Source organism: Chrysemys picta, chromosome 1 (genome assembly GCF_011386835.1).
Source record: "Chrysemys picta bellii isolate R12L10 chromosome 1, ASM1138683v2, whole genome shotgun sequence".
Taxonomy (NCBI): domain Eukaryota; kingdom Metazoa; phylum Chordata; order Testudines; family Emydidae; genus Chrysemys; species Chrysemys picta.
In genome coordinates this window covers 169,912,956-169,931,727 of record NC_088791.1, presented here as the reverse complement: position 1 = coordinate 169,931,727, position 18,772 = coordinate 169,912,956, and the positions used below count along the sequence as shown (strand labels likewise).

Sequence of the window (18,772 nt, the reverse complement as noted above, 5' to 3'; positions counted from 1 at the left end):
CATTATAAATCCCTTGTCTACAACTCCCCTGCTGATTAATGGTCATTTAATGCCCACCTGGGTGTGGATTACCTCCTTTGTTGTTACTGGAGAACTAGCAAGGGATGGCTCCCAACTTTACGACATTTTTCCATAACAGACATACAGCAAAATCTCATAACTTCATACACACTAATGATATATATATTTTGACAGAGCAATGGGTTTCAGCAGCTCATGACCTTTCCTATGATATCTTACACCGCATACTTTGTACAAAACATATAATAAATACATGACAGTGGTGAATATGGGGGTTCCAAGGTGCTGCTTTGAGGTACAGAGTGCCACAGTAATGCTTTTTTTAATTGTACCTAGCTTTCCCAGCATTCTCACCAATCATTTCAGACCATTTCCACCCCCCCTTGAGGCATCATTGCCACAGCAGATGCTCAACTGTTTCTTGCACTTTGCATGCGTTGCACAACCCCTCTTTGTGCTTGTTTAGTAAATATGAATCCCCATTCAAGTCACAGTGACCTGTTATCCCTCTACATATGGGTACTTCGCTTCTTCTATCATAGCTATTAAGCAGACCATTATCCTCAAGTTTAAGACATATATCATAGAACCTTTGCTCTTTTTTCCTCCTTGGTCCAGTTCTTGCCATTCCTTCTCAAGTTCTCTCTTAATCAAACTTTTGAAGTCCTATTGACTCAGAGACATCTTTATGTCAACCTCCTTATTTATGAGGTATTTTTCACTGCTATATCTGCCAATTCATTGTGATTCATTTCTGTTATGTGCTGGAATACACACACACACACACACACACACACACACTTAAAAACAGTGTTTCATTGATTAAGTCATTCCTGCTTTCTGAGGCTCCCTTTCTAATTGCCGTTATACCCAATCAAGAGTCAGATAGGATAGCAGTCATAGTTGGATGTATATCTCTTATCCAAGTCAGTGCCAACACCATGCTCATCAATCCAGAAGTCAGAATGTCCACAAAATTGGATAGTTTGATAGATCTTAATTCCAAATTCAGGGATATGAAAGGCCATTCCCACTCTGTTGGGATCTCTAGAGCAGTCAGCATAGATTTAGCAATCCTGTCTTCATTTGCCAATTATACACTCATAAACCTTAGTCATCATATTTGATGGCCCTGCTCTTCCTGTATCATTCCAAATCCACAACTGGAGAGACAATCATCCAACTATAGTTTGATTTCCAATGACTAAATATTTTCACCCAAGTCTTTTACTCACCTTTGGCCCTGTCATAAACATACAGCTAAGGGTAGCATAAAATCCCTCTTTACCCTGTAAAGGGTTAATTCCTCTTTTACCTGTAAAGGGTTAAGAAGCTCAGATAACCTGGGTGGCACCTGACCAAAAGGACCAATAAGGGGAGAAGATACAAAAACTTCCCCCACAGATTTAAAAGTCTGTCTGTCTCGGAGCCAGCCAGGAAACAGGACAAGGAAATTACATCTCCTTAAGCATATCTGAACTAAGCATCTAGTATTGCAGAAATAGTAAGTAATAGGAAAGAAATGCGTTAGGTTAGCTTTTGTTTTAGCTTGTGAATTTTCCCTGTGCTAAGAGGGAGGTTTATCCCTGTTTTTGTAACTTTAAGTTTTGCCTAGAAGGGAAATCCTCTGTGTTTTTGAGTCTTTTGTTATTCTGTAAAGTACTTACCATCCTGATTTTACAGAGGTGATTCTTTTACCTTTTCTTTAATTAAAATTCTCTTTTAAGAACCCGATTGATTTTTCATTGTTCTTAAGATCCAAGGGTTTGGTTCTGTGTTCACCTGTACCCATTGGTGAGGATATTATTCTCAAGCCTCCTCAGGAAAGGGGGTGGAGGGGTTTGGGGGGATATTTGGGGAAGGTAGGGCTCCAAGTGGCCCTCCATGAACATGTGTTTAAATCACTTGTTGGTGGCAGCGATACTAAGGCAAGGAAGGAATTTGTGCCTTGGGGAAAGTTTTAACCTAAGCTGGTAAAAATAAGCTTAGGAGGTCTTTCATGTGGGTCCCCACATCTGTACCCCAGAGTTCAGAGTGGGGAAGGAACCTTGACAGGCCCTATTAGCATGTAAGCATTTGTGACTCCCAGTTACTTCTTGTCTACTTAATTCCCAACAGTTGACATATATTTGTTTAGTACTCTTATCTTCACTATTTCCATTAACCTTAGCTCAAAAGCTAAATCTAACAATCTCATCCTTAAATTGATAGGCATTTCTCCAGTTGCTACCTGCAGCACATGCAACACTGTTGTAATACTCACACTAGATGTGAATCGCAGAGCTTGGGTTCTCATTTTTTAAGTGTTGATTTAAAAGCTGAATTAATAACTTGGCATCCATAATCTATAACTGGTCTTATTAGTGCCCCATACAGCAACATATTCTTATCTGCACTCCAATTGTTCCTAGCAATACTTAAGTAGATGCATCCTATCTTTACAGTTGGTCTTGATATTCTCTATATCAATGTTTCTCAAGCTTTTTGATAGCAGGGACCGGCTTGCTTTCCTAAACTGTTTCAGGGACATCTCCGGGACCAGCACCGCTCCATGGACTGGTCATTAAGAAATGTTGTTCTATATGATCCTTCCAAGCTAATTTATTATCAAACATAACTGCTAAGAATGTAAAATTTTGAGCTACCTGTATTTTTTCTGTATAGAGATATAGGTTCCATTCTTCCCCAATCTTCCTTTTTGTGAAGATCATTCCCTTTGTTTTAGCAAGTGAGAACTTAAATCCCCAAGTACCTCCCCATTCTGAAATCCCCCTGAGCACCTGGTTGGTTCTCACCACAGTTATCTTAAATCTTGCATGTTTGGGCCATATAAGACATCCACAACTAGAGCAAAACCCACTTCTGACCATATACTCTCCAGGAGATCATTAATCAGAATGTTAAACAGGGCTGTGCTGATAACACTCCCTTATGCAGTGCCATGAGTAAGTTTATAAATATTTGACAAAGCCGCTCCCACCCTGACTTGTATGGTTCTATCGCTTAAAAAGTCTCTTATCCACCAGAACATTCCTCCTCTTATTCCAATTATGGTTAGTTTATACAGAAAGCCTTCCCACCTTAGCATGTCATAAGCTTTATCAATGTCCAAAAAGACAGCTATCAAACTCTCTGTTCCACATGTTCTGGGTTTTTTTGTATTTCTGTTTCTAATCTTATAATATGATCAACTGTGCATCTTCCTTTCCTGAAACCACTCTGTACACAGTTTATAATTTCATTTGTTCCAAGTATGCTTTTAATCTCTCATTTATCATTCTTTTCATAATTTTGTCCATATATGATATAAGGGCAAAAGATCTACATGCATCAGGTCTTGCGAATAATTTGCCAGGTTCTCCTATTGGTGTAACCACCACATGCTTCCATTCTGCTGGTGGTAGAATTGCCCCCACATATTATGATATAATTTCAATACAACTCAAACTCCTTTCCAGTAGGTGCTGAAGCATTGCATTACATGTGCTATCTTTACCGGAGGGCTGCATTTTTACTTTTATCTATAGCTTTGAGTTCCCGTATACTGAAATTTTCATCCACTACGTCATCTTTATATTCTTACCAGCCATGTAAGAGCTCACAGTTTTCTTCAGCAGACATACTTTATTTGTTCACAAAACTTTAATTTGATTTGTATCACTACAAACTTTTTGGAATTAGGCTAAAATGGCCACTTTTCTTAAATTAGAACTTTCAACTTTATCATTTACTGTAAGAACAGATGGATTTTACTCCTTATCCCATTCATTCTTTTAACTTGTTAATATCTCTCAAACCTTGGAATCTTTGTTCATTTCCCCACAATACTTTCTCCAACTCTCTTTCTTTGACTTTAATATTCTTTGTGCCACTGCTTTACATCTTTTACAGTTCATTAAGTCCTTGCTATTCATTTACTTTTTGCTTGTTTGTATGCCTTCTTTCTTTGCTGGTTTAGCATCTTCATCCCACCAGGGACCTGAACTTCTGACTTTGTGGTAATTCAATGTCTTACGTATAGCTAGGTCTGGCTACTTCTAGAACTCCCTTTACTATATTATCAGGGAATTCCTCTAGATTATCACTTATACAATTGGTACTTAGATACTCAGCACACTTACTCTTAAAGAGTCCCCAGTTTGCTTTTCTAAGGCTCCAGGTAGGAATTCCTTCAGTGTTTTCAACATTACCTTGGCCTTGATATGTAATTAGCATAGGGAAGTGATCACTTCTCATTCCATCTTCTTTATAGATTTTCTAGTTGCAATTACTTGTTATATTGCTTGTTGCAATTCCCAGATCTAAACATGAAATGGTTCCTTCCACCAAATTAAACCTAGTAGGTGCTCCAGTATTGAGCAATACCAGTGTGTACAAGTCAATGAACTGTTCCAGGCATTTGCCATTACAAAGAGTTTTCCCGCTTCGCCATAGTTCATTATGGCTATTAAAGTCTCCACAAATAATATATGGGCTTTTAACACCCTTAACTAACTACCAATTCTAGATTGTCTAGTTTTTTACCTGGGTTGTAAACATTATAGATTTGTATAAACGTACTCTAATTTTGCAGAGGAATCTCACTGTTGTACTCAAAACTTACGTTTGGTACATCTATTTCATTTATTGTATTATAAATAGAGACCCTTCCTCCTGTTATTTCTCCATCATGTCTGCTTACATCTTATCCTGAAAGTCTAAACATGAGTTCTCACTAACCATGTTTCTTGTACACATATCACGTCAGGTTTGTTTTCCATTTCAAAAACAGTTTTCTTTAATTCCTGACCATGTGTCATTAAACTATGTGCATTCTAGAAAAAAAAAAATGTTAGAACCAGGTTGTTAAACTATATTACCACCTTCATTTAAAATTTCATGAATGCAGTCTATCAAGAGCTTGCCTATATACAAATACTTTTCTGCCACTTTTGTTATGTTTATTCTTTCAGTTTTCGTCCCTGTCTGTGAAGTGCAATTACTTCCATCATAAATGCTATTAATCTCTGCCTACAAGCAGTACATCTTCATCTATTCCCCTTATATTATCTTTCCTGCCCTGAGCTGCATGTGGTGTACCAGTACTCTTCCCTCACTGCTATTTTCTTCCTTCGCCACATTTCACTGTAAACCTTTTAGTAACTTCTGCATAGGATATTTTATGGATAGTTAATTTTCTGTATCTCTCTAGGTCATTCCACTACCACACCACCCTTTGTATGCTGCACTACGCTTATCTCCACAACTGCTGTATATTACTGCTGTTCCTTCCATACAGTTCTCATCTGAGTGGTCTCTTCCATATCTACCACACCTCGTCCTTCCTATACAGACAGCCACCAAATGCCCAAATCTTTGATATTTATAGGATGTCAAAGGAGCCAAGATCTAGTATATCAGCTCTTCTGGGTTAAACCATATATTAACCCCATCAGGTAACACTGACCTTTAAATGTTACTCAGATGGCTGTGGACAGTTTAGGTTCTCCCCCCTCATGCTAATCAGTCGCTTAACAAACAGCACATGGTCCTCACCTATTTCCCTCTTAATTTCGTGCTCAGTCGTGCCTAGTGGAACCCCATACATTACCCCTCTTGCTTCTGTCAGACATTAGGTGGTAGTCAAGTTACTTTTATTTTCCCTAAAATTGTAGTTTTAAGAAGTGTTTTTTTTAGCCTGTTCCTTATATGTACATTCTATTAAAAAGTCTCCACCCTGCATTCTTTTATCCCTTAATATCTCTCTAATACTTCACCTAATCCACTCCGCTGTTTTCAAATGATTAACATCTTCTGCTAAAGATTTGATAATTATATTAATCCTATCCCTTACTCTCTTTTTCATCCCTTTGCTCCCTCTTCCTCAGAGATATTTCTATTCCCTTTTTCTTCTCCCTTGCTTTTTCTCCATCATTTGCCAGCATAACTTCCAGCCTCTCCCTCTCAGGCTGTATTTCCAGCTCTGTTCAGCGAGCCACCAGCCCAAACCACCCACTGAGTTCCCAGCCCCAACGCTCAGTCCCGGCCAGCCAGCTGATCCTGGCCCAGCCCAAGCCCCCTTCTGTTCTCAGCTTTATCCCTTTCTACAGGCCCAACCTGCTGCTTCCCAGCTGAACTTCATCTTCCATTAGGCTTTACTGATCCCTGGCTCCACTCCCAGTGCAGCATGTGAGGTTAATTGACCTAACAACCTGCTCTGCCTTGTTATGTTAGTTAAAAGCATTGGGCCAAATTCATATAAATGGGTTTAAGCTCTCTGAAATGAAGGGCTTTGCGCTTGCTTACACTGGTGCTGGATTTGTATTAACGATTGCAACCCAGAAATCTGCCTTGCGGAACTAAGCCCAGCCAACCAGCTGTTACCAGTTCTGAAGCCAAAGGGAAACCACAGGAATCTGCCTAAAATAATCTGCACCCATCCCAACAGCAAAAAGGTTTTTGCGGTTAGAGTTTTAACTAAAAGGTTGGTGGGGCCTGTCATGGCTGCAGGGCCAGCTGCGCCCCTGATCGGACTATGCCCGCTCAGGCATCAGGCTTCATGCTTTGCCTCTCCTGGGGTGGAATTCCACAATCCTTCCACTCTTAGGCCTCGCTTACACTCAGGCTATGTCTACACTACACAGCTTTTAGCAACCTGGCTGTGTCACTACAGCCAGGCCGCTAAAAGTCGCGCAGTGTACCTGCTGTTCGTCGGCTCTCCTGCTGACAAAAAACATCCACCCCCAACGAGCGGCGTTCACGTTGTCAGCAGGGGAGCGGTCCTGCCAACGATGTGGTGTTCACACTGGCACTTGTCGCGGCAAAACTTTTGTCTTTCGGGCGGGGGGTTGGGGGGTTAACACCCCTGAAAGACAAAAGTTTTGTCATTCAATTGCCAGTGTAGCCATAGCCTTACGCTATGGGGTTATGCTGCTATAGTACGGTGACATGCCTGTCGCCTGTATAGTCTCCGTAGTGCTGCCATAGCTTTAGATCAGGCCCTGTGCTGCAGCACCTTGGGTATCAACTGAGCTTGCCCAGCAGATCTGAGTTTGGACACCTGCCGTTCATATCTTTGGTGGTCCATGACCAATGGTATCCAGTGACAGACATCTTAAAAGCAGTGTATTGTTTATTGTAACAATAGGAACAAATCAATAAGGGAGAGGATTTAAAAAAAAAAAAAAAACAGTCTACATGCCTGTCTCTCTTATCCAAGGCTTACCATCCCCTGATAAGCTAGGCAGGTGTAACTTCTTCAGACCCCTCTGTGGGGGCCTGTGCCTTTTGTCTGGTTCCCCAGAACAATGACCTCCCCTTCCCATCTCTCGAGAGAGGCCCTTTTTAAACTATCAGAGTTCCTGCGTTCTCCTGGGTTTTGGCCCTTCTGGACAAAACTAGAGTTGCACATTGTCTGGGGAGGAGGTAAAGCCTTGAAAGTCAACAGTCCTGGCACTGTTCCTTAACCCCCCTAGCATTTGCTATGAGGCAGCATATCTTGAGTCATTCTTTCACTTTCTTATAGCCCCCTATTAAACTAAACAAACACATTTATACAGTAAACATCCCAATAACCAGATCAACATACAGCATTCATAAGTATTACAGAGCAGGTCCAAATCAATCACAGGACCCGTTCACGATTAATAGAAAAATATGGATTTATTTCCATGTTCGAGCCCAAGAATAGCTTCCTGTTACGCAGTGCAGAAGTGCTAGCATCACCAAAGCACAGAAAGGGTCAGAAGCTAATACAGACAGGTAGCATTCACAGAAAGGGAATGTATTCTCGTGGGTACAGAGCAAGATTAGAAGCTGGAAAGAGAAAGCTCCCCTTCTTAAAACTCTTCTGTGATCTCCGTACATTATTTTCCATTCAGAGTCCCATCCTAGAGTCCAAATTCTTGCTGGATTTCAGAGTAGAAGCCGCAGGATAAGGTCTAAGTGCTGCCTCCAGGTGAAAAATCCCTATGGAGTGATAAGTGCAACTGAGGAAGCCTCCCTGACCCACCTACCCCCCAAACGTCACTTCAACAAAGGTCCTCAGCAAGCTAGGATTTCCAACGGCTTTTTGGCGTATTTCAATGAAATCATAATGGTTATATTCCATCTGAGGGCCAAATTCTGCTCTCAGTCACACACGTGTAAATCCAGATTGACTCTATAGATGTCAATGGCACTACTCCAGATTCACACCATATCAACAGAGAGCAGAATTTGACCATGAGGTAAAGTTGCACAATATTAGACCTGTCTTTCCCCACCCTCATTCACAGCTTCTTTTTTCAGCTGAGGGGGATTTTTCACAGTGCCACGGAGAAAGAAAAGCAAAAGCATCTGTCTTCACATTAACCCAAAGGAAAACTTGAGACAGAATTTTCCACTTCAGCCAAGACATTTTCTTAACATTATTCAAGCTGGGAGCATCTTCAGGGCTTTGTTGTCTTAGTCAGAAAGGAATGCTCTAAAGGTTGAGTTTTAATATTAAAAAAAATGTCTTTGAACTCCTAAGATTCTTGGTGTGTGTGTGTGGCTCCTGATAGAGATACTCATTTGAAGAAGAAGAAAAAAAAAATATCTATTCCCTCTTGGTTTGTGTCACTGCTTGATTGCGCTGCAGTTTTACCAGGGAAATTATTGGTTGAGAAAAGGAGTTAGACAGCATTTCCCTGACAGCGGCTTGTCAGCCCTGTTCTTTTAGTGTCAGGGAAAGAGCTGCATTTCATGTCTTCAAAGCACCATTCTGACACCCCAGAGGAAACACACACACACACGCCCTACTTCCTCAGCACAGATACAGCTATACATCCACACAGCCTACTCCTCAACAACAACAAAATACAGCCACACACTCACTACATGCACACCTACATCCTACTTCCTCACAAACACCTACTGCACACAGTTGCACAATTATAGAGCTAGATGGTTCTTTAAACCAGTGTCCTCATTGAAAGCTCATCAGTGGCAGCCCCCAGAGCTGTTATGCTTGCAGAAGGCAATGTGCCTTACCAAGCACTGGGGAAGTACACACAAAAGGGAGTAGTAGCAACAACTGTTGTAGGGTGCAACATATGCTCTCAACCTCCACAATCATTCAACATCATTGCTTGGTGCTGAGATTGGGGGGGAGGGGGGGGAGTTGGACATGGTTCTCACATATCCCTAAGAAGATATGTGGACTCTCAGTCCATATTAAATAGTAGACTTTTAAACAACTACTGACACCAAGAGGCTTACACACCACTTGAGTTCCAGCTTTGTCTCTTTTGTTTGTCTGGAATGCTAAAAAATACTAAGAGGCATTTAGTGGCTGAATAATGTACTGCAAGTGAATAACATACAATTACCTACCCTGTACCCAATCAGCCCCCTTGTGCATATACATTATTATCCAGTCTTCAATTACATATCTCTTTGTCCCAATTTACTTGCCCTCCACCTCAACATTTGAATCACGCAGCTCCTTCCTTCACATTGCCTGGGCCCAGCATGCAGGGTACTGAAAGCACAGGAGAAACGGTAGCTGCTGTCAGTTCCGGTGCCTGACTCTGGTATGGCCTGCAGCAGCCCAGACTCCAATTGCAGGGAAAGTATTGCTGAGCCCCAGATTGAAGCATGCTCCATGTGAATGGAATCTTTGGGGAAATGTGCACAGAATTCATGTTCCATGTAGATTTCTTTGCTTCCTTGCAGAAAATGATGGGGAAGCAAAGGGAAGGTGCAAAAGCGGTCACATGCCCCTCCCCAGTAGTGCGGGCACGTCATTTTGGGCACCCGGAGTAGTTGGCAGAGAAGTAAATAATTGGGAGGCAGCGCTGGGGACACCCCAGCTGGTGGCTCCTACCCTGTACTAGTCTCAGCTAGGCTGGGGGCAGAGGAGGACAAGACTTCCTCTTCCCCTGCAAGGAGCAGCCGGGCCAGGGCTGGATCACCCCCTACACACACACACACACACAGAAACCTCTCCAGCTGCAGAAAGCTCCACACTTCTCAGCTGCAGGGGGAGGAGTCACTGTACAGGGAGATGCTACACCATCTGTCCAACCCCCATGCATTTCAACCACCCCATATCCAAACCCCCTCCCCAAACCCCTACCCAATCAAGTCTCACCCCCTGAATCCAGAGCCCCCCATATTCAGACCCCCCTGTGAGCCCCACCCCTCTGCACCCAGAGCCCCACCAAGCCTCATCCCCAGCATCTGCAGAATAGTTCTGCCGAGAACCCAGAGACAGTCTCTTTTTCTTGTGAGAAGGGCCATATTGGTTTTCCCGACAGCCACTGATTGTGTCAAAGCAGAGCATTTTCCTGAACTCCTACCCTGCTTCTCAACTGCTGCCCTTCCCACACAACTCTACCCTTGAGACTTGGGAGCTCCCCTTCAGAACTGTTTTGTTCTTGAGCGAAATAGCTGCTTCATCTTAAATACCTTTATTTTTAAACCCACCCATTTCTCTCTCCCTCAAAATTAAAATACCTAGAACCAAGGAGAGACAAGGTGGGTGAGGTAACATCTTTTATTGGACCAACTTCCGTTGGTGAAAAAGACAAGCTCTCAAGCTTACACAGACCTCAAGAAAAGCCCTATGTAACCTTGAAAGCTTGTCTCCCCCACGAACAGAAGTTGATCCAGTAAAAGATATTACCTCACCCACCTTGTGTCTCCAATATCCTGGGATCAACACAGCTACAACACCACTGTATACATACACCCAAGGACCAGCATTTGTTCAAGACCTTTTAGGGCTGGCGGAGACAGGGACCCAGTGTGCATCTGGATTCAGGTTATCATCCACTGGGTTCCCCAGGCAACCAAGATGCTTAAGGTCCGGGTGGCAGTTACAAGGACTAATAGCTTTTGAAACCAAAAATATACATATTTTGTCAGTTAGTGTTGGGACTTCTCTTGAGACAGGCTAGTGGATCAAAAGGAAACTCTGTGGAGGGCTGATTAGTCTGTATGTAAACAGGGTAGGCTGGTGACTACGATCAACATACCCTGCTACTTGGGGACTTGCACTATTTTTCTAAGCTCTTATAATAATTTTTCTAGAACCACCTTTCATCTAGGACCTTAAAGCAGTATGCAACAAAGTAATTAAGACACACAACACCCGAGGTGGTGATCAGATACCCCGGCAATGGGAAGGAAAGTAAATGGTGTCGGACCTACTCTACAGTTGGGGAAACTGGAGGCAGAGGGACGTGACTTCCCTCAGGCTACCCTTTGAGCAAGTGGCAGATTGAGGATTAGAATCCTCAAGTTCTGAGTTACAGGGTGTCTCTTAGCTGCTCAAACCATAGATAATACTGATTCCCTGGCTAGTCTTTTCTGTAATGTTTTGTGACTCTTATGGCCAAATTCATCCCTGTGCCAGAGTCAAGCTCAGCACAGGGACAGAGGTGTGCGTGTGGTGACAGAGGGTTTACATCACCTTTGTGCTTCACCTATCATGGGCTGGCTGCCTTGTTCCCAGCTACCACAGTCCATAACAGCTCTTCTGGTAACCAGGAGTAACTAGGACATTGGATGATGCTGGCCATACCTCCCTGCCAACTCCCTTACCCCTGTCATCCTGTGCCCCACCCCCCGAAGAGAAGGTTCCTACAGAAGGTGGCCCAGAGCCAGCTATTCCTACCAGGGACTTCCAGGTCAGGAAAAAGGCGGTTTTCCAAAGTGAAATTTTCTTTCTATTCTCAAACAGTTGCCCGCGTGCAAAGATCCAACCTCTAAACAACACTGCCATAACAGGTTTACTCATTTCTTCCTGGAAGAGGAACAAAGGTGTGAGGTGCATCTTACAAACCAGAAAGTTTTTAACACAAGCATCTGAGGCTGACAGACAAAGCATTGCTGTGGTGTGGGCAGAAGGTGGCTGTAGCAACCAAACATGTCCATGTTTATTCTCCCCCACCAATTTTTTGCCTCAGAGAAACCGGACCATGCAGCTGTGACTGTTCATCTTCTCAAAATGGAACTTCTACATTTCGTTTCACAGCAAAGTTGTTTGGAAACTGAATATTATATTGTAATAAAAGAAAAAAAGTGAAAATTGGAACAAAATGTTTTATCTGTAGATCAAATTGAAATGTTTTAATGTCAATTGAAACAGTATTTTGGGAATTTCATTTCGTGGAAAAATTTAGAAGTTTGGTATGATCCAGTGTGAAGACAATTTTCAAAACATTTCCAATCAGTGATAGTTAAAATGCCCGGCATGTCAGAAAGCTGGCAGCACTCAGCATGGGAAGATGTAGCATTTTTGGAAGTTGTCAGCCTCAGCATGAAAGATAAACAGGCTCAATCCCCTGTTTGTTCTGCAAATAAACAGGAGCTGAAAGTAGGGACGGGGAAAGCAGTTGGGAAAGCAGTTTGGTAGACAGTAAGACTCCCCTTTAGCCTATTAAATACTTAGCTGTTGCCAGTGGTACTACACAGTGGAGTCTGCAACTTCTCCTTGGAAATAACTGGGATAACTTTAACAGTCTTCATCAGAGAGGCTGTTCTCATGATATTTTGAGATGTTAATAAAGTGCCAGAATTCTCAACAAAAAGCCTGTTCTCCAGAGATTCCATCCAACGTTGCTATAATGCTCTGAGCACCCTTGGTTCTGGGACAGAAGAGGTTTGGACAGTTTGGAGGCACATCCTAACAATCTAAGGTGAACTCCGAACAGGACCGGACTTAGGGAAAATGGCACCCAGGGTGAACTTGTATTTTGGAGCCCTGAATCCAGCTGCCTCCCCATCCATCTCCCCAGTGCCCCTGGCCCCCATTGCCTCCCCTAGCCCCCCACCCATCTCCCCATTGCCTCCCCTAGCCCTCCACCCATCCCCCATTGCCCCTGGACCCCATTGCAGTGCTTAATTTGTGCCAGCGCTGAGCCCCGGCATCTCTGGGCTTGGTCGTTCATAGCCCCAGCACTTTGGGCTCCTGGCCAGCTGTCCCCACCCCATTGCCTTGAGCTCCCTTCCATGACCTCACACCCCAGGCACCCCCCTGACCACAGCGCCCTGGGTGGTTGCCCACATTGCCCAACCATAAGGCTGGCCTGACTCTGAACTTCTTGGGGTTCACCCATCACAAGTGGGAAGTGCTGCAGAGCTGAAGTGCTATAGTGCTAGGTGAGAGGTAGATAGCATTAGTGAACTCTGAAGAGAAAAGGACTCATTTATGTCTCAACAAGATGGAAGTTTAATCCAGTGCGAGGCCAGTGGGTGGAGGACAGTGAGGAACCCTGAGGGAAGCAAAGGGTACCTTCCCCCAACTGCTGGCAGCCATCCAGAAAAGTACATTAAAGACCTTTGCAATGAGTCCAGGTGACCAGACCCTGGACAGGCACCTTAGTATCAGAGTAAGGACTAGAGAGATTTTTGTTAAGGGCATGCACCATATTCCCACTGGAGAAATAGAATACGATGGGAATGGATCAGGTGTTCAAGTCCCATATCCTGACAGTCGCTGCACAGATCACATCAAAGCCAGCAAACAACGTAGGAAGTGCAATCTCCTTAGAGCTAGACTCCCCAGTTAGTAATTAGCTCCTGCTTAGAAACACAAGCCTTAAAAAAGTCCTGTTGTTCCTCCAATTCTGAGCACCTGTACGCAGGGCCGGCTTTAGGTCAATTCAACCAATTCCCCTGAATCGGGCCCCGCGCCTAAGAGGGCCCCACGCCCAAGCCCCGGTATGGCGTACCAGCGTGGCTCGGCTTCCCCAGGGGGCAATTTAAAGGGTCTGGGGCTCCCAGCAGGGGCTGGAGCCCCAGGCCCTTTACATTGCCACCAGAGCCCCACTGCTGGAGCCCTGGGGATGGGCTGCAGGGCTCTGGGGGCTATTTAAAAGGTTTGGGGCTCCCGCTGCCTCTACTGCCCCGGCCCTTTAAATAGCCGCTGGAGCCCCGCCACTTCCGCAGGGCTCCCACGGCTATTTAAAGGGCTGGGGTGGTAGAAGCAGGGGAGCCCCGGGCCCTTTAAATAGCCCCCCAGAGCCCTGGGATAGCGGGGGGCTTGGGGGTTATTTAAAGGGCCAGGGCTCCAGCTGCCTCTGCTACACCCCCTGCCCGCACCAGCCCCGCATCCCCTGCCCTGCCTGCAGCCAGCCCTGGACCCCCTGCCCACAACCAGCCCCTGCCGCACCCCCTACCCGCAGCCAACCCTTGCCGCACCCTCTGCCCTGTCTCCAGCCAACCCCTGCCGCACCCACCTGCGACCCTGCCCGAAACCAGCCAGCCCCACACCCCCTGCCCTGCCTGCAGCCAGCCCTGCACCCCCTGCCTTGCCTGCAGCCAGCCCCTGCCGCACCCCCCTGCCTGAAGCCAGCCAGTCCCACACTCCTCTGTCCCCAGCCCTGCCAACCCCTGCCACACACCACCATCAAACAATGGGGGCTGTTACAGGACAATGGGAGAGCCATCGGTGCTAAGGAGACCAGCTTAGCCTCCCTCTGAGCCCATCAAACTGGTTTGGACAAGCAGGGCAAAAGAGCCCAGGAACGTCTACACTGCAATTAAAAACCTGCATCTGGCCTGTGCCAGCTGACTTGGGCTCATTGGGCTCAGGCTACAGGGCTTTCTAATTGCAGTGTAGGTCTCTGGGCTCACGCTGGAGCACAGGCTCTAGGACCCTGCAAGGTGGGGTTGCAGCCTGAGCCTGGAAGTCTGCACTACAATTCAACAGCCCCTTAGTCCCAAGTCAGCTGGCCCAGGCCAGCTGCGGGTTTTTAATTGCAGTGTAGGCATACCCTGAGAAAACAAAGGAACTCTGACTGGATACAAAGAGAGGGACTCTCAGCTGTGTTTATAGACCACAGTTCTGTTTAGATGGGGGAAAGTATAAACAGCATTTACACAGATCATAAAAAGATTAGCTTACTTAGAACTTAAAACTCTTCAATTCACTGTTGACTCTATGGAGGCTCAGGGCTGTGGTTTCCCAAGTTTCCAGGCTGATGCTGCATAGTGGGATGGGAAGGGAGGGGAAAGGCTTGCTTGGCCACAGTTGGAGAAGCAAAGTGGAAGACAGGACTATTGAATCATTGGCAGGCAGGAAAAGAACTCACTGTGTGATCTCAGGCAAGTCACTTTGACACTCAGGCAATTTATTCCCATCTTATAGACGTGGACAATGATCCATCCCCGTCTCTGCGAAGAACTCTGAGATCCAATTGAAAGGCCCTGAAGAGGAGTTATTTTATTATAACTCCTTCTGAGTCATGTTCTCCACTGGCACAGCAGAAGCAGTAGGTGGCATCAGCAGATTGACCTCCTTCTGGTGTCTTCAACCAAGGGATTACTGCCATTCTCCACCCTGAGTGGTCCCAGGGAAGATGGAGCAAGTACTCATTAGCCGATGTAGGGGAGCGGAGGAAGGAATCAGAACATTTCATTTACTGTTATCTCTAATCCTCGGCTGGTTTTCTTCAATTGCTCCTCATATTTTGAAGATTTCTTCTAATTCCTTCCCCATAAGAAACCACTGTTATTTTTAGATCCCACTTATAGTGGCATTTTTAGACCATCCAGATTCCCACTCCTCAGTCCCTCTGTTTTTTCCCCAATCTCTTCCCTGCTTATGCTCTCCTCACCCCCATAGTTAGGGGTGGGTGAGCTGCTTTGGATACAAGAAGCCCCCTGCCCCTTCATCTGCTTTTGGGCCCAACTTCAAGCCAAACCTTGAGACTCAGAGAGAGCTTGCAGGGTTTGCAGCCTGGAGTGGAACCACAGGTGAGAAAGCACTGTGGGCAAAGCTGGTCTCATGTTCGCTATTTCCAGTCACCTCCAGAGGGGGAGTTGGGGGAGAAGGAAAGAAGGATCCTGCCAGGCTGCCTGCTGACCATTCCCCAGAGAAGGGGAGCTGGCCTCCAAGACTGATTCCAGAATGGAGTGGAAGAGAGGCTCTTTAGGGCACCCCAAAAGGGGGAACTGTTTTTCCACAGACTGCCCCCTGAACAAACCTCAAGAAAGTAACAATAGCAAGCCACGGGATCACAGGAGCTGCCAAGGGGCAGGAGGGGCAATTTTTGGGGATGCTTCTAAGGATTTGAATAGGCAGAGGTTCACCTAACTCTCATATGCCTCCCCCCAGCCCTCTCCAGTCATACTCTTCCCTCCTGCCTTTCCCAGGAAGTCTCTCTTCTCCCCTATAACCTCTCCAGTCTGGTTTTTCCAACAGTCACTCATTCTCCTGCCATGATATGGCTGGTTGCTAAAAAGCCTATTCCCTTCCTTCCACTTCAGTTTTTTCCTATAGTAGCATCTCCCCTTCCATCTTTGTGCAGCTTGTTGCGAAAGCAGCAATCCACCTTCCTTCCCAGGGCACTTCGTTGCCATGGAAGCAACTCCTGTTCCCTTCTGCGACTAGCGAGTTGCTATGGCTCATAAGACTACAATTACCAAACTTCCCAGTTACAGCATCCCTCTTCCTGTTGCTCTCTTCGTCTCCTCAAACCACCCACAATGCTGCTTGTAGCCTTCCTGTTCCCCAGCTCTTCTTCTCAGCCCTCCATGGCTGCTCTGCTCCCTCCCTTTCAAAATATTGGAGCCAAAGTGCCCACAAATGCTATGGCTAGTTTACGCCTTATCTTCCACTGCCTATCATGGTGTGAGACCAGCTGCCCTAAGCTAGATTTACTTGCTGCCTAGGTAAGAAGGAGTGATCCCACCTCGCATAGCGTGGTGGGTACACATATATTAGCATCACCAACAGCAAGAGATGCTGATGGAGAGACCCACCACTTTAATGGAAATGGTACAAAACTTTGGGTGCCTCAAGGGCATGTGCAAGTAAGAAAGTCCAGCCTTTCTGGATCTTCTTGTCATCCTGGTCCCCACACATCTACTTCTGGCCAGTTGGCAAAATGCCCACGGGAAGCCACCTTCTGAAACAGGTTTGCAAAGGAAGGAAATACATTGCAGAACAGTGATGATGGTGTAGAAGGACTCAATGCAGGCAGGCAAGAGGCAAGTGAACTCTGCAATACATGCAGTGCTGTTTGCCCAGGTAAAGGGCTTTCAAGGAATTTGCCATTTTGCCCCCAGGAGTAACAGACCTTCACACAGAGTTCCTGCCAGCGTGATGGCAGCTGGGGGGATGGAGCCCTTCGTGTCCCTGCAGTGCAGTTTTACCAGTGGCAGAAGACAGTGCTCTCTCTCTCTGCAGACTTAAGGCAGATTATAGTATGGATATCAACTGAATCAAAACTATACTTTTCTTTCGCTAGCTTATTTCTTCCAAGGATCGCAGAACACTTTATTTAATACTTGCAATGAAACAATTCTGGGTAGTCTACATCCTTATATCTTATTGTATATGGCACCTAGATACCGCCATGACTGGCATCCCAGCAACACACAGATAAATGTAAACGTAAGAATTGCTATACCACATCTGACCAACAATGCATGTTGTCCAGCAGCCTGTCTGACAATGACCATTACCAGATGCCTCAGAGAAAAGTGCAAGCAACCCTATTATGGAAACTTTCTTTCTAACCCCATCATGTAGCAATTGATTTATGTTCTGACACATGAGGGTAACAGGCACTATAGAAATACATGAACATTAAATTCTGTTTATTATCTTTGCTATTTGTTCTGTTGATCACAGAAACGAGATCTAGTAGCAGTGAGTTTCACAGGTTAGTTACGTATCGGGTTGTGGCGCATGGCTAGAAAGGGTTAAACATCCTGCAAAATAAATAACCCTCAAAAGACATGTGGGGAGATAATGTTTGTGTTTTTGTGTATTTACAGATGTATGAGTACGTGGACAATGTAATCAACAGTTCCTGTCTATGCTGTATTCTGATATCATTTAAATGAATTGTAAACACAGGATATCTCTGTATTCATCTCTCTTTGAAATGTACTGTGAATGGTGGAGGAACAAGCAAATGGCCTTATGTTAATTCGTATAGCTAAGTACCAGTGATGGACCTCCTTCAAAGTCATCCTAATTACCTTTTGTTCCCTGAGGAAATCCCAGCTTGTCAAAAAGGATATGAAATTGTATAAAAGATCCTGTCATCTCAGATCTGCTTAAGCTTCTTCAGGGGAAGTTTGAGTCACAAGATTGAGGTCCCACTTATGCTGGTATGCCCTGAGTGTGATATTTGGACATTGGACTATGACCTATGAACTGAATTCTAAAGGAACTCTTTGCAACTACAAAGCTCACCATCTCTGCTATGAATCTGCACCTCAATGACTTGAATTCATGTCTGTATGTATATTGATCTTTTAACCATACTCTCTTTTGTTTTTTAATAACTGTTAGTTTAGTTAATAAGAATTGGCTGTAGCATGTATTTGGGTAAGATCTGAAACATTCATTAACCTAGGAGGTAACATGTCCGATCCTTTGGGATTGGTAGAACCTTTCCTCTTATATGATGAAATAAGATTTACAGAAATGTTCATCATATTTGACGGGGGTACGTGGATGGAGGCCTGAGGGTGGATCACTTTAAGGGAACTGTATTGTTTGGACTTCTGAGTAACCAGTAAAGAAGCTGTTCTATGCTGGCTTGGTAAATCTAGGTATTGGAATATCCACCAGCTTTTGGGAGTTTGGCTGCCCCATTCTTTGCAATTCACCCTAATTGAGTGACCACAGCTGGCTCCCCACTAGGACCCCAGTCACACAGGTAAACTAATATTTCCTTCCCCTTAGTTTTGTGGTATTAAGATGGTAAATAGTTGGTCCCTGATTTACCTTCTGTCTTCCATTTATTTTGTATAGCTCTATATCCCCTCAGTCTTCTTTCTAAAC

At 44.8% G+C, this 18,772-nt stretch overlaps 1 long non-coding RNA gene across 1 annotated transcript; it reads left to right on the top strand.

Moving 5' to 3' along the window:
• Positions 1–1,443: 1,443 nt before the first annotated feature.
• Positions 1,444–18,249, top strand: LOC135983886 (uncharacterized). Its single transcript, XR_010601708.1, has 2 exons — positions 1,444–1,525; positions 17,755–18,249. It is a non-coding gene; the product is annotated as an uncharacterized LOC135983886 (long non-coding RNA).
• Positions 18,250–18,772: the final 523 nt, after the last annotated feature.